The sequence below is a fragment of the Condylostylus longicornis genome, unplaced genomic scaffold (genome assembly GCF_029603195.1).
Source record: "Condylostylus longicornis isolate FDR11 unplaced genomic scaffold, ASM2960319v2 ptg000040l, whole genome shotgun sequence".
NCBI lineage: Eukaryota > Metazoa > Arthropoda > Insecta > Diptera > Dolichopodidae > Condylostylus > Condylostylus longicornis.
In genome coordinates, this window is record NW_026578009.1 from 6,011,274 (window position 1) to 6,026,507 (window position 15,234).

Consider the following 15,234-nt stretch of genomic DNA (forward strand, 5'->3'; position numbering starts at 1 on the left):
TTTCAGTCTGGTGGTATTTGTATAAGATTTTCAATAGATGATTTTGTCGATGAGTTCATAAACTAATATTTTTTTTGTTCATTACTATTTTTATGTCTAATTTTATTGGTGTTTTTCGTAACGCTGGCATAAAGAGACAATTTATTATTAATTGTGATAATGGCATGGTTGATAGATCGTGCTCTCTTGTATTCTGTTTGTGAATTATACAAATAAATTGAAATCGATTTAATTTAGCTTACATTTTTATGTAGTTTAGGTTTCGTGTTTTCCTAAACTAGCTGAAAACGGTATTTGGAGTTCTTATTTATGTTTTTTTTAAATAATTTTATTCTATTTTCAGTGTTAAATGAATTATTTTCAATTGAAACCATTAAAATTTCGCAAAGACTGTAAAAAAAAAAAGACGGAAAGAGAAAGAAACAGAAAGAGAGTAGTACAAGCTGAGTCAATGTAAGAGTTTTCTGATAAGAGTAATGTTTCTTTACTTTTCCGATAGAGGGGAAAAATATATTTATGCTTGCAAAAGGATGAGAAATGTTTGTCAATCATTTATTTTATTTTCATATATTCAAACCATATGCTGGTTTGCGATTTTTATACGTTTAGAACGTTGAATAGCCTTAAATGGAACGCAAAAATTGTTAGACAACTAAAAGTAAAATCAAGTAACCAAGTAATAAGTACTCATCATTTTATAAATAATATTTAAAATTGTACCAGTCGAAATAAGGCAGTATGTAGTCATTGTATTTATTTAAATATTATATAGGCGCTACTTTGGAAAGAGCCTATACGATTAAAGGCTTGAAAAAAGCTAGAAAAACAATAGATGTCACTAAATATCACGCTACAGTCGAATCTAAAGATCGCATACAATCAAATTTTGTCAGTCGAGTTCACTTCGCTTTAGTATACAGTCGAATTCGCTTATAAGCACATCACGAAATTGTAAAGGTTTTCTAATTAACAATTTGAGTTATGAACACAAATTTTTTTTTCTATTTACAAAAGTTTTTGATATTGTAAAAATTTAAGGCCAAATATCAAAAGAAAATCAAGTTTTTGTTTACAAGCAAATTATAAATTTTAAATTTTATTAAGATTTTACAATTTGGTTTTACGTCATTTCCCACAGTATAATGTAGGTTAAAACTATAATTTTATTATTCTTTTGATAATATATAAGAAATTTTTATATATACAAAGGATTCAAATTGATTTTAAATAAAATTTTCATTAGTATACCATTCAATAATGCAATCGTACTCATATAAGTGAAAATTTTAATTATAAGAACGAAATATTTTATGATTGAATAACAATTTGCGTCAATCATTTGTATTTTTAATTCTTTTATAAATTTTTCTTCTTATCACTAATATGATTATTTGCATATATGCGGTATCACCTGCAATGAAATTATTTTCATTATATATTTTCTTGGTATAATGATAAATGAAATATTATTTTTATTTGAAAACGAAGTGATTATGTAAAAAGAAAAATTTTATTAAAGAAAATTCAATAGTATAATCAGGGTTTCTCAACTAGAAAATGTAGGGGAATAAATTACGTATATATGAAATTTCATATAATATGTGTTAGTAATTAGTATCCTTGATGCATCTCCTTGTTTTCAATTACTCTATGACGACATAAAATAAAAAAAAGCACAAAGACGCTGTAATTTACGTAATGTATAAGAGAACAATTGAACGCAATTACAAAAAGTGATTGTTATATAACTTTTATAGAGGCTAAACATAATTCCCTTCGAGATTATAATTTATTCAAGAGTTATTTCCTGTTAGAGAAAATTCGGAATGACACTACAAATCGACTTTCGATTTTAGTTCTCATATCAGTTTTTGGAGACTGACAATTTTTTAAATTAATATTAGTTATGAATGCTTGACCTAGCAATTGGCTGCTGAAATTGTTGGTTCCAATGCTTCTAAATTATATTTTTTGGAAGTACACGAAATCTTTTGAGGTAGCACCTTTATAAAATAATATTGAAAGTGCAATATCGCAATTGATGACATTCTAAATCTGTGAAATGCGTGAATAGTGGTAGAACTCTACCAAGAGAGTAAACAGATCCAATAACTCTTCCAATAAACAGATTATCTATTATAGTATAAATTAAATTAATAAAGTACACGATACTTTATGCAATAGATTTTAAGCCTATATTTTCAAATTTAATGATTTTAACGAATCCAACAAAAATTCTAAAGAATTTAATTTGTTTTTTTCGGATAATTTTATATTTTAATAAAAAATAAATCAAGACAGAAATATTCTAGTAATCGAAAAATTTCTAGTAATTTTCATATACTCATAAATTATTGAAACAAAAATGTTGTAAGCTTTATCCATTTCGTCAATATATATTTGTAATCAGAATCATTTTGCTATAAATTCTTGGTTTTATTCTCTGGCATACTCTGCACTTATATAAACCATTTTATCAAATAATTAAGAATTTTTATAAAATATTCTGGGAAATATTTATAAAATATGTTCGTAAACTTGATATAGGCACTATTAAAACTGTTTAAATAGAATAAACTAATAATAAAAATTTTAAAACAACTTGTTTCCTATGTAGTGGAGACAAAGGTATAATGGCTGCGGTCATATGAGAAATGTGGTAACAATTTGTAAATATTGAATTACAAAATAAATGTTTAACAATTAATAAAAGTGTAAAATGGCTAAATAGTAAGTGAAGATCAATAAATTTTTGAGATTATGTGTATTTTAAATATATTATAGATTTTCTATGCGAATAACCACCATTGCAGAAATATTATTGATATTACAATATTCTTCATTCACAACATTTATTGAGTGTATATTTGAATCATTCACAACTTTTCAATATCGAAAATCATTCTTGATAATTAAAATCAATTGAGATGATAAGGTGAATGAAAAGTGGTAATATTCCAGTTTAAACCAAAATAAAATTTTCAAAATAATCCTGAACATGGTACACAGTTCTGTTCATGCCAAAACTTCGCTACTTTAATGACAATATACGATATTTCATTTTGGAAATGTCTTCTAATTGATTTTTAAAATAAAACGAAGGACCAATTTGTTGGAACCAATTTGTTAATTTTATTTATTTTCCAAAAATATTTAGTTATTTTAACATGTTTGGGGGTTTAAGATGCACTTTAAAAATTAATTGAACATTCGTGAAAGAAATTGCGTATATGATTTTCAAACACAATTCCTTATTGTTTAGTGAGTGGAATAAGGCTTATAATTCGGGAAATAATAAAATTAATAATTTTCTTATGTAACATAAAATTTAAATTCAATATTTAATTTAATTTTTTTTTATAATGACTTTTTGATTTATTATTCAACATCCACAATTTTTTTTTTTAAATTTTCCACACTTTAATAAAAGTATTATAGAAATTGGATCATACACGATATATTAAGGACCTTACAATTAATTGTAGATGAGGTCAGCTATACTTTCAAAATAAATGTGGAATTAATAAGAAAAAATCGTACTGAAATACCAAAATATAAAAAATAATTTTATTTCAACTCAATATTTTTAAATTTAATAATTAATAAAGATTGATTTGTTGTCTACGATCTAAATGAATGCTTTTGTATTTTCTTAAACTGAAAAGCGATTTTTTTCTATTATTTGCATGGCGCTTTAATATTTTTTTCTTCTTCTTTCTTTCATTTCAGAATTGAAATCAATTATTGAGACCAAGAATGTGGTTATAAGGGTTACCGAGCATATAAATTTCAAAAAAAATTTTCTTTTATTTCATTTATACTATTGATTTTTTTACATAGTTTGGTGTTATTTATTTAAAATGTGCATGCGTTTGTACAAATATTCTCTTTATACGCAGATAATCATAATTTATAAGTGCCAATATTTCAAAATAACACCCAATGAATTTTGATCGGGAATCAGTAGGAGGCATTTTTGTAAAAAATATTTATAGAAGAGAGTGGTTCAAACGATTTAAGAAATTGCGTATTGCAATCCCTATAAGTATCTTTAATTTAACTGAATCAATTTAAGAACAATTCTATTCATAGTGGGTATATGGTTACAGAATTTCTATTTGCATTTCTGAGACATTTAAAGTTCATGCAACAATTATATTTTTGGAGCTATAGAATATTGGTGACCAAAGAAAATTGTAGTCAGCAAAATTTGTATTTGACAAATGTGGAACGTAATAGGGAGCACCAATTATGTATTTCAGTCACTAACTACGGTGAAGCAGAAAAACATACTTTTGTTTGAAAAATTACAGCTTTAAAATTATTACGTTGCTTTGTTGAATTCCTTGAATTGCAGTGTTGATTTGTGCAGTGAAAATGCTCATGTCAGAATGTTTTAATTGCCAAAATGTTTTAATTGTCAAAATTTGACTTCTATAATTAAATTCTAAATCGCAAATTTACCCTTCATTTTTTATTTTTTTTAAAAGTTATGAAAAACTCTAACACAATGTGAGAATTGAATAACTTCAATGTCATAGTAATGCACATAGTTTAAATCAAATTCATTTCACTCTCATGGCTTTAGCGCAAATTTAATAGCAGCAATAAAGGTACGAGTATTTCAAGTGTCAAATTATTCACATTATTTTTTTTCTGAATTTTTTTTTCATGAATAATAATTTTTACTCAACTATTAAATTTTTACGGTCCACCCTATTAATTTATAATGAACAATTAAATCTTGTTAACTATTTACCGCGATTTAACAACTTTTAATTTTCAATTTTTTTTTGTTTTTTAAGTTATGAAGCGTTTAAAAAGCATGAATAAATTGATGATTAGAACGCCATTAGACCAAAACGGTATAAGTATGAAATAATAAAATAGAAAATATAATATGAATAAAATAAGTATGTATGTATGTATAAAAATAGAAGTGGATATAAAAAAAAAAATTTAAAAGTATATTTCTGTACCCCTCTAATCCTCATTTAAAAGTTTAAAAGAAATATTATAAAGAACGATAGTTAAATAAAATGATTGATTGAATTCACAATAGAAAATTTTTGACAGAGAGATCAGAAGTTAAGAGGTTTTACTGAGATGGTTTAATAGTGACAAATTTCATTTCTATATTTTTTATAGTAAAACTAATTTGTATGGACTTTTATGGTAAAATATGGAACAATCTGTTTTATAATAAAAAGAAAAAAAAAATATTAAGAGACAAAGATGAGGGGGACAAAAAATTAAAATAAAAAGAAAAAAGCTGTCAAAATTACACTTATGGCTAAACTATAAAGTTGATAATAGTGACAAATTTGTTGATATTAATTTAAATTGAATGAAATTAATTAAAGAACGAATTGAATGGAATATGTAATTGTAATTATATGTGTGTGTAGATTTGCTGAACTAATTGTCAAATGTTATAAGTAAGAACGAAAAATAATAGCAATTTTTTGTGGAATTTTAAAAGCGTTTTTTAAAAATTTCTTCAGAACAATCTTAGAATTAAATTAAGAACTAAAATAAATTGGAAACATCTTTGGAACAGAAAATCAAATATAGATATGGTAATCACACGTATTCTGCTAGTCGCATCATTTAGTTTTCATTTTAGAATTTCAAATTTCGAAATTGATTTTATTTTGAAAAACTAGCATGCTTTTAATTAAATTTTTTTTTTGAATAAATTTTTAAATAACAAACCGCCACTTTAAGTGATGCAACTGACAGAATTAGGGTGGTTGAGTTCAATATTTTTTATTAATTACTAAATTGTTTTTTATAGTTTTACCAACTATTCTTGAATCTAAGCCGATTTTGGGCAATAAGCCAAAATTTCATATTTTATACGAAACAAATGATTTTGCTTTTACATTAATTAATATATTAAAAGCCGAAAATTATTTAAAAAATTATTTCTTGAGTATTTAGTTCATTTTCCACCTGCACGTAAGTTTGAATGATGGTGTATTTTGCAATATTATGTGTGTGATAACTGAAATGATAAAGGTTCCGTTCTACGACATATTGCACCATAAGAATCATTTTTATTTACAATTATAAGATTGTCTAGAATTTTAAAGGAACGACATGCTCACATTTTCTGATACATTCTCGTATTTTCTTTCATCATTCTATTGGAAAGAATTTATAAGGAAAAAATACAAAGGAAGTAGCCAGTTTTTTTAACAAGACAATTTTGTTAAGACTCGGTAGAATTGTAACAAAGTAAATGAAAGTAAACATAAAATTCAGAGGGCATAGGCTTTAAAATATAAAGTAAATTTTATCTTATGTCTATTGTAACTCGTTCGCGGTATTATTTACATTAAAGATATATATGTGTGTAGTTGCGTACAATATGCATATGTTTGCCAATTTAAAATAAAATTCAAATTTTATGCATTTTTTAACATAAAAATTATTCAGTCTATTGAATGAGTAAAGTTTTGCAATTTTATATATGTGCCTGATCAATTGATAAGTAAAGGTAATTAATATTTTAATCTGTTCGATCAGAATTTCATTAACTTTTAAGAATAAAAACCTAAATACACACACATACATATGTACATATGCGAATATTCATGTTCACATTCTAATTTTAGATTTCAAAGATAATATACGAGTATTTGTCGACAAATTGAAATTTGTATACTTTGCCTTTTGGTACTTTTTGCCGATCGTATTGCATACAATAAGTGAGGTTATGTGATGGCACCAAATTTAATTTGTATAAATTTAGTTAGAAAACGAACTTCTCTGGAGTAGTGTAGTTTTAATAAACTTTTGCGAGACCTTCTGTTTCTAACTTTTTTCGTTTTATGGATTTCGGCTAAATCGATTTTGATGAAAATATACTTTTTGGCTTTAATTTGGCTATTTAGCGAATTGATGAACTTTTGGGATCTGTCATATTACTAGGTGATTTTATATTTTTCATAATTTTTAAGAAAATATTTAACAAATTAACTTGATATGTTATGTAGGTATAAGCATCGCGTTGCACTATAACAAGCTACTTAATTTTTCAATGAAATCAAATGTCAGCAAATTGGCTTTCTTTCGGGTCAAATTTACATTTTTATGCATTTACAGAGAAATAATGAAGAAATTTCCTTTAGGTTTTACATTTTAATGCTGGATGTATTCAGGATGAACTTACAACATTTTTGGGGATATTAAGGCTCGCAAACTGAACTTTCACTTTGGGCCAACTTTACATTTTTTACCCTATATCTAAGAAGTAAATTGACGGAATTTCTTGAAATTTAATATTTGAGTTCTGTTTACTACTGGAACTAACTAATGAACTCAGGGAATTTGGATGACATAAAGTGAACGTCTACTAAAAGCCAAATTTACAATTTCCTGGGTACGTTAACTGAAAGCTTAGTGGGGTTCTCAAAATTTGAATATTATTAGGATATTTTATAATCTTAAAGGATATTTTTATAATCTTGTGAAATATTTTCGCTAATTTAGAGAACAGTCCGTGTTGGTCGGCAATGTGTTGGCCACATCAGTTTTCTTTTTTTTTGTTTCTGGGTTTCCAATTCTGTTAAACTTTGTGTGGTCTCTTAAAGTAGTGGTATCAATGTTGTCATTTTGAAAAGAAACTCACAATTTAATAGTGAGTTCGAGAATGAGAAGGAAAAAACTGAAATAAAATGAAAACCAATTTCATTTTTCTTTTTTATTTTTTTTTTTTCGTATACACTTTTGGAATTTTAAAATTGAAAAAAAAAAATTATTATTTAAAAGTCATGATAATTATTTATTATTTAGTTTGTCTTACATACATAATATCCGATAATACAACAATAAACAATAATAAACATGATTAAGCAACATTAATTACAATCTTATTTAGTCATTTTTTTACATAACAATTAACACACTTGATAATGCTGTTAAGTGTCAGATTGTCAGTGGTACTTAAATAAGGTGGTGCTTTATTGGATATTAATTTATGACATTAAAATGACTGAATGAAATTCTAAAACGACTATCATGTGTGCAGAAAAATATTTTAGCTAAAAATAGCTCGGTTGTATTGAAAATATTAATTTTATTAATATTGAAAATAAAAAAAAAAAAGAACAACACAATTTTCAAGATATTTAATGTCGCAACGAGAAAAGAATTTGTTTTATATTATATACATAGGGTTATTGGCAATAACAATAAATTTGCATTTCGAACAAAATAAATGAAATGTGGTACAATTGATTCGACTAAAATGACAATCGTAAGGTCAGTTTGAGTAAACTGTTGAATATTTGGGACCTGTTTAATTAATTAATACCATAAAAGTAATAATATCGAAAATTTTTTAAGTTTCAATGTTAAAAAGTTAAATTTTTTGCAAATATAGCACTATTTGCTAGAATTACGAGTATTTACAAAATTTGCTGTCAAATTTATATTAATTAAAATTTATAAAAAATTAATTGTCAAAATATTATTTTTGAATTCAGAGCGCGGTTTTGTTAATTTTTTTCAATTTTGTTTTATGATTGCAGGCGAAATTTACGTTCTTTCAACAGCTAGGACGGTTCTTCAACAATAAGTTAGAAATGCAAACGCATTATCATAAAACTGCCCAACATATTTTTCAAAAGATTCTTGTTTAGCATATCTTATTCAATTATTTATAAGCCCTCATATTTACTTAATGTTAAAAGTAATTTCTAAGACTTGTTTTTATTCAAACTGAGCATCTATTTTTGGTTCTTACTTGTAAAAATTTTGGTATGTTTAACATTTTTTTTGCAATATGTTTTTAATATGCATTGCATTAAATTTGATTTTTTAAATACCTTAATTTATTCATATTCAAGATGAAATTATAGAAATTTAAATTTTACGAAATGAACGAACTCAATATAAATCTCAAAATATTGTTGACTGGATGCCAGATATACGTTTTTAAAGAAATTTTGAAATAAATTAGTCAAATAATGAATTTCTTTTTATATGGTTTCTTTGAAAAATTTTGCAATTAAAATCTCGTTAGACTGATTGAAATGATTTTAATTTTTTGCATTTGGAATTATTAAATTAAGATTGAAAAAGAAAATTGTTTTTTTTTTTTTTTGTTTCTTTAAAAATGATTGGTGGTGATCTAAGCAAAAATAGATTAAAGGCCATTCATTCTCTCTTTTTTTTTATCAAATCGTAAACGGGAATATGCAAATTGAGGAAATTAAAGAAATTGATCTACATTGTATACTTATTTTCTTATTTATTTGTGAATGCGTATATGGTCTTTACAATTTACGTTGGTATATTTTTAAATTTTAAGGTCAAGAATAATTTTTTTTCTTAATCTAAATTCATTAAAATCAGATTTTTGTTTCGTTTTAGGATTCTTAATAAAATAAAGTTTGCTGGGTTTGATTTTTCTGAGAAATAAGAATTAAATTTATATTGCTTTGATTTAAAAGATTTAGGATGAAGTTTTCTTAATTTTAGATACCATAACTGCTTGCCTGTTAGTGTGTTTCAGATTAATAACCCCAGACATGATTTTTAGTCAAATACAAATATTTTCCGGGCATCTTTAATCCAGGCAAGTTTACATAATAAAACAAATTATTTTTTAATTTTAACATTGAATTCGACAATTTTTGACATAAATTTACAAATGAACAGCCATAATAAATCCATAGTTTCAGGCGGAGTGGTAATTAGGGACTTTACATTTAGCTGGACTTTTATTTATAAATTTCTGTAGGTTCTAGAATTATTAGGCACCGATGGATTTTTCTGCTTTTAGTAAGCTTGTATTCTTAAATATAATATTATAAATAAGAAAAAGAAATTAGTCATTCCGATGTAAAACCAATTAAACTGCCATTAATTTTAAGAAATGTGCTAAATATTATAGCAGTTATTGAGTCTACAATTATTTTAACATAATTTAAGTTGTAAAAATATTTGAATTGTATTAAATTTAAATTGAAGAGGAATTCTTTTTCTTAGTTGTCAAAATAAAATATTTTAAACTGTTTTTAATTGTTATTTATGATTTTATGCGGATGAAAATTATTTTTTTTTATTTTTTTTTTAAATTTATGATTTTGAGATTTTATGATTCATCATTATTTTACTGATTTTTGCCGTTTCTACAAGTTGTTGTGGAGTCCAATAAATTAATGTACGAATTGCAACATTGTTATTAGGGAAATCTTTCTTTCATAAATATGTAGTTGATTATCAATTATTATGTAGCAGACAAGTTGCGATTAAGAAAATAATGATTAATGAAGAAAGCATGTAATTTTTCGAAAATTTAACATAAATCTTTTGATAAATGAATACGATATTTATAAATAATGTTACGTACATACCTAATATGCCGTTATATAAAATGACTACGCAATATTGAAAACTACAATTATTCTAGAAATTGGGAAATTGCATATAAAATTCTTGAGTGCGGGTATACAAAAGTAGAACATTGGGTAATCGTGCACGCAAGCATGTAAAATAAAATTAAATTGCTAGAAAATTTGATAATAATATTAATAGATTAGCAACTTAAATTGAAAATGCTTTTTAATTTAATTTCATAATAACTTGACTAAAATTCATAAACGACCAGCCCCCCGCCTCGGAAATATCTGATATTCATAAAAATATAGGTTTGTCAAATTATTGTATGTTATTTTCACACTTAAATATTATAATTTTATTAAGTGACTTAGATAATCTTAGCTTCTGTTGACGTGAAAACAAATATAAAGAGTCAAATTCTTATTTTGTATGTGCATATATGAAAATTTCTCGTTACAATGATTTACGTTCCGTCAAAACCAAAGCGAAAATAATCGAAAGGAGTAAATTTCTGCCAAAAACAACAATTCGAAACTGTTAATAAGAGATCTCGTAAGATCTATTAAATAATTTTAAAATTTCGTCTGTCAAAATGAGTTACGATGTTTTTGACAAAGGAAAAAAAATTTTATGAATATGAAAATCAGTTGATTGTGAAATGGAATGCATACTAAGGGTGTAAATAATCAAAGTCAATATAAAACTGCGATTTCTATTACAAACATTTTTCAATTTTCTCGTTTTTTTGTTTGTTCCGTTATGCACAGCACTATACTTTATCAAATTCTTTCAACAATGACTGACACAATTTAAATGTTGTGCACACATATATAAATATGTACAATAATATTAATTCTTTATTCTTCCATATTAATAAATTATGAAATCTTATAAGTTTACATTAAAAATTAGTTTTAATTTCAAATATTACTTGAGTTGTCAAAATTGTCAACTCGAAAAAAGAAAAAGTAAAATATCAAAAACTTAAAATTAATTATTAATGACAGGCAAATCTTTTTGTTTTTGTGCTTGTCATATGAGTGTTATAAAAAAATTTTTTTTTTTTTAAATTAATGTTTTATTACTTTAATCGTGGCAGACAAAAATTATATTAAATAGAAAAAATAATTTTTTAATGATATAAATTAAAAAATAATTTTGTATTTATCAAAACTGACATTTGAAAACGTCATGTCTCAAAATAATTATCTAATGATGTTATAATTTTTTCGAATCACTTATAGAAATTAAAAAAAAAAAAAATATTTTTCTGAGTAATAAAAAAACTATTGATCAAAAAGAAATTAAACAGAAGCTGATAAAATACAGAATTACAAAAGAATCTATCAGAAATCAATTATTAAGTAAATTGAAGCAAAAACAAATTGAAAACTTTTATCGACATAACCTTGCTTTTAAATAATAGAAAACTTAAACAAAAAGATTGATTTTTTCTTTAATCGTGTGGGGTAAGCAGTGTGAGTTACATAATTTTGGTTGGAAGCACTTATCATATAAAATAATATAAACTTGTAAACGCAATATTTTGCGTTAGCGACAAGAAATAACTTTATAAAATTTTTATATTGTCAAAAATGCATTTGTAGCGTCGAAATTATTAATACACTTTGGCCGCTGAATTCGATTTTCTCATATAATTAAATAATAAAAGAAGCGAACAAATAAATAATTGATAGAAAATATTGAAAATAAAAAAAAATACAGAAATCGATTCGTAATCGTCAATATTTTGTCAGACAGTATGGTACCAAAATAATTAAAAGCAAATAAAAATAAAAACACATGCGCCTCTATACATTTTTAAAGTGAATCAAAATCGTTATAATTAAAATAGGCGAACAAAAATTGAAAAAAAAAAAAGTAAATCAAAAATTTTAGATTAAGGTCGGCAATTTATTTGATGTCTTAAAAAGATATGGGAACGCGGTACATATGAGTGACCGGATTTATTCACTTGAAATTTTATTGACGTAACTTCATATGCCACTTTACTTTCAATCATCTCAATCATTGAATTTTAAAGAAATTTGTTTTTTCTCATTTTATACATTGTGATGTCTTCGGCTGAGTTCTAATTTGCTTTATACGCCATTTTTGAAAATTTTGACTTAAAAGTGGTTTTATAGGTTTTGACGGGCGCTATTTCACGTGACACAAACCATCTTCTCCTTTTTTTCTTAGTTTGTAAGATATTCGGCGTGATTTTTACTCCATAAACCATAAGTTACAGATTTTTTTTTGGCTCCACAAACCATTTTTTTGTCAATGGAGCACATTTTACATGAAAAAAGCATGATTTCTTTTGATTTATGTAAATTTTACTGTGCTCCATAGCATATATATTTTTCAGTCAGCCCATGTATGAGCTTTGAACAATGGGAGCATATATATTCTTTTTGAAAATGCAACAAAACTTAAAATTTAAAGGTTAAATTTTCATTTGCTTCAAGTGCATTCAAAATGTATGATTAAAATTTTTTTATGATAGTTTTTATCTGATCGTCGTGTTTACCGTTTTAAAATTCATTTGCATATCTAAAATTCGCCGCTTTGGATAATTGTATTTCTGATATTTGTTTTTTTTTTCAGCTAATTCTTTCCCAAATGACGAAATGAGTTGTTTTCCTTTAGATTTAAATAAAACTTTGCGAACATATTTTTTTAATTAATCAAATTTTCTTTTTCAAATTTCTCGAATTCATGTTGGTGGCGAATGGAGCAAATTAGAACTCAGCCGACGACGTATGTATCAAATATACTGCAAAATAATTTTAGATTTTGCAATACTTATTGGAATTGTGTGCATGAAAAATAAATTTTATAAATTTAATTTACGCGAAATTTTTTCGCGTAAATCATTTTTATATGTATTACATATAGTTACAGCTTTGAAATAATCGTTTTAATTATTAATTTAACCGTTTTAACTATAGACACTGAATTTATCTGGAATTGTTCCTAACACACCGTCGCACAATGACTTTTGTGTACTTCTCTTTTTGAGAGCCTTTCTAAGGTGGTCTTGATCTATTAATATGTTGCACATTACCAGATCAAACGCAAGGCCTTATAATAATTAAATGCAATAGTCAACTGTTCTAATTCTCCTAACTGCTGTACAGTGTGCTCTTCAAATATTATAAATTTATTATAAATCGAATCAAGCTGTTTTTTCAGCGTTTTCTGTTTTGGAAAATAAAAAAATTTTGTTTACAATTTCTGACAACCTCTTTAAAATGTAAAAATTCCCTAAAAGTATAATGACCTGCTTCGGTTAAAGTGATTTTACAAAATTTCAATATTTTTTAATAAATTTGATCCTGTTTTCTCTTTCTGTTTGTCCATACAACTTACGAACCTTCATTATTTTTATATTCCTTAAAAAGTTGAGAAAAAGAAAAAATGTTTTATTCACTTTTTTTATTCCCACATAACCGGAAATAACCAGAAAATTCATTTACCCTTCCGTGACTTTATTTTATTGTTTAAATTCGCCTTTTTATGTATATATGTTACGATTAATTTTTATCTAAAAATTTGATTTATTTGGCGCAACATTAACAACCAAAATTCTATCGAAGTATATTGTAACAACAAATCATTCCAAGACATTTAACATAAACAATAAAATTCATTTTTCTTTTATATTAATTTTTGGTTCACTCACTGGAATCTTTATTTGGAATCAAATGTTTTTGAAAGTACAATGCCACAATGCCAATAAATAAATAAAGACAACAGCACAGAAGTCAAGTTTAAAACAAAATTAAGAAAATATACAAGGATTCGGTTTTCTAATAACCTATGTACATAAGTGCTTAATTCAACCAAACTTGCATATACAGATGTACATTCAGCAAGCTAATTCATGAAAGATAAAATGAGGTTGTAAGCCATCAGGAAAAATAAGAGAATTTTTTAAAGAATTTCAATAAACATAAGATATCAACAATAGCCATACGGTCAACCAGATTTTGGTTAACAAATAAGAAAAAAAATGATATTAAAAAACTAATGCAGAATCTAAAATAAAGAAAAAAAAGAAAAATTGTAATATAAATGAAATATTTAAAAAAAAAGGAGGAGGTTCCGTGAAACATATACAATTTAATTAACTATATACGTATATAAATTGACAACCTTACGAGTTCTGGTTCTAAAATAACAAAAATGTTAACATGAAATGGGAATCCAAATATCAAATTCTAAGAATTTCACTATGCTGAGGTTCATACTTCAATGTACTATTAAACGTTTAAAATTCGTTAAAGCTGTTCTTATAACATTTGCATAGATTTAAGCATATCATATAATTTTAGAGTTAGAATAGTTAGAGATTCAGGCGTTTAGGCAATTAGAAATTAAGAAAACTACTGAAATTATTCTTTGAATTAATTTTCATATACTATTGCATACTTTTAGGATAAAAATTTGTATGTCCTGTGGTTTTTCATATTTCATAATAAAAAATTCTTACTGAAAAAACTAAATTCATAATTCATAATGACATACCTTCATAAGCATTTTGAAAAGAAAACTAAATTCCGCAATCTATAACATTTGATTGTCGTGACATTGATGATACTGTAACTGTTAAATTTAATTTTTTAAGAGCCATCAAAAATAAAAAGAAAGCATAATTAAAAATACTCAAATTTTGATTCTGATTGCGACGAAAAAAATAAAAATTGCTTTAGTTTTTTTAGAAATATTTGAGCAAGATTTTTAAACGTACATAGTTCTCCGCAGTTCTGCATGAGAGTTTTTTTCTTTTCCTCCCGGGGACTAAAGCCCTTAAGCCAATCTCACGTCGTCCCTTAGGATCTTTTGTGATTTCTGTCCCCACCTAGATCAAGCCCC

At 25.2% G+C, this 15,234-nt stretch overlaps 1 protein-coding gene across 3 annotated transcripts in view; it reads right to left on the bottom strand.

The window, feature by feature from the left end:
- Nucleotides 1–15,234, bottom strand: part of LOC129609854 (A disintegrin and metalloproteinase with thrombospondin motifs 9-like) — a 217,091-nt gene that overhangs the window by 48,254 nt on the left and 153,603 nt on the right. The gene's annotated exons all lie outside the window — the stretch shown is intronic.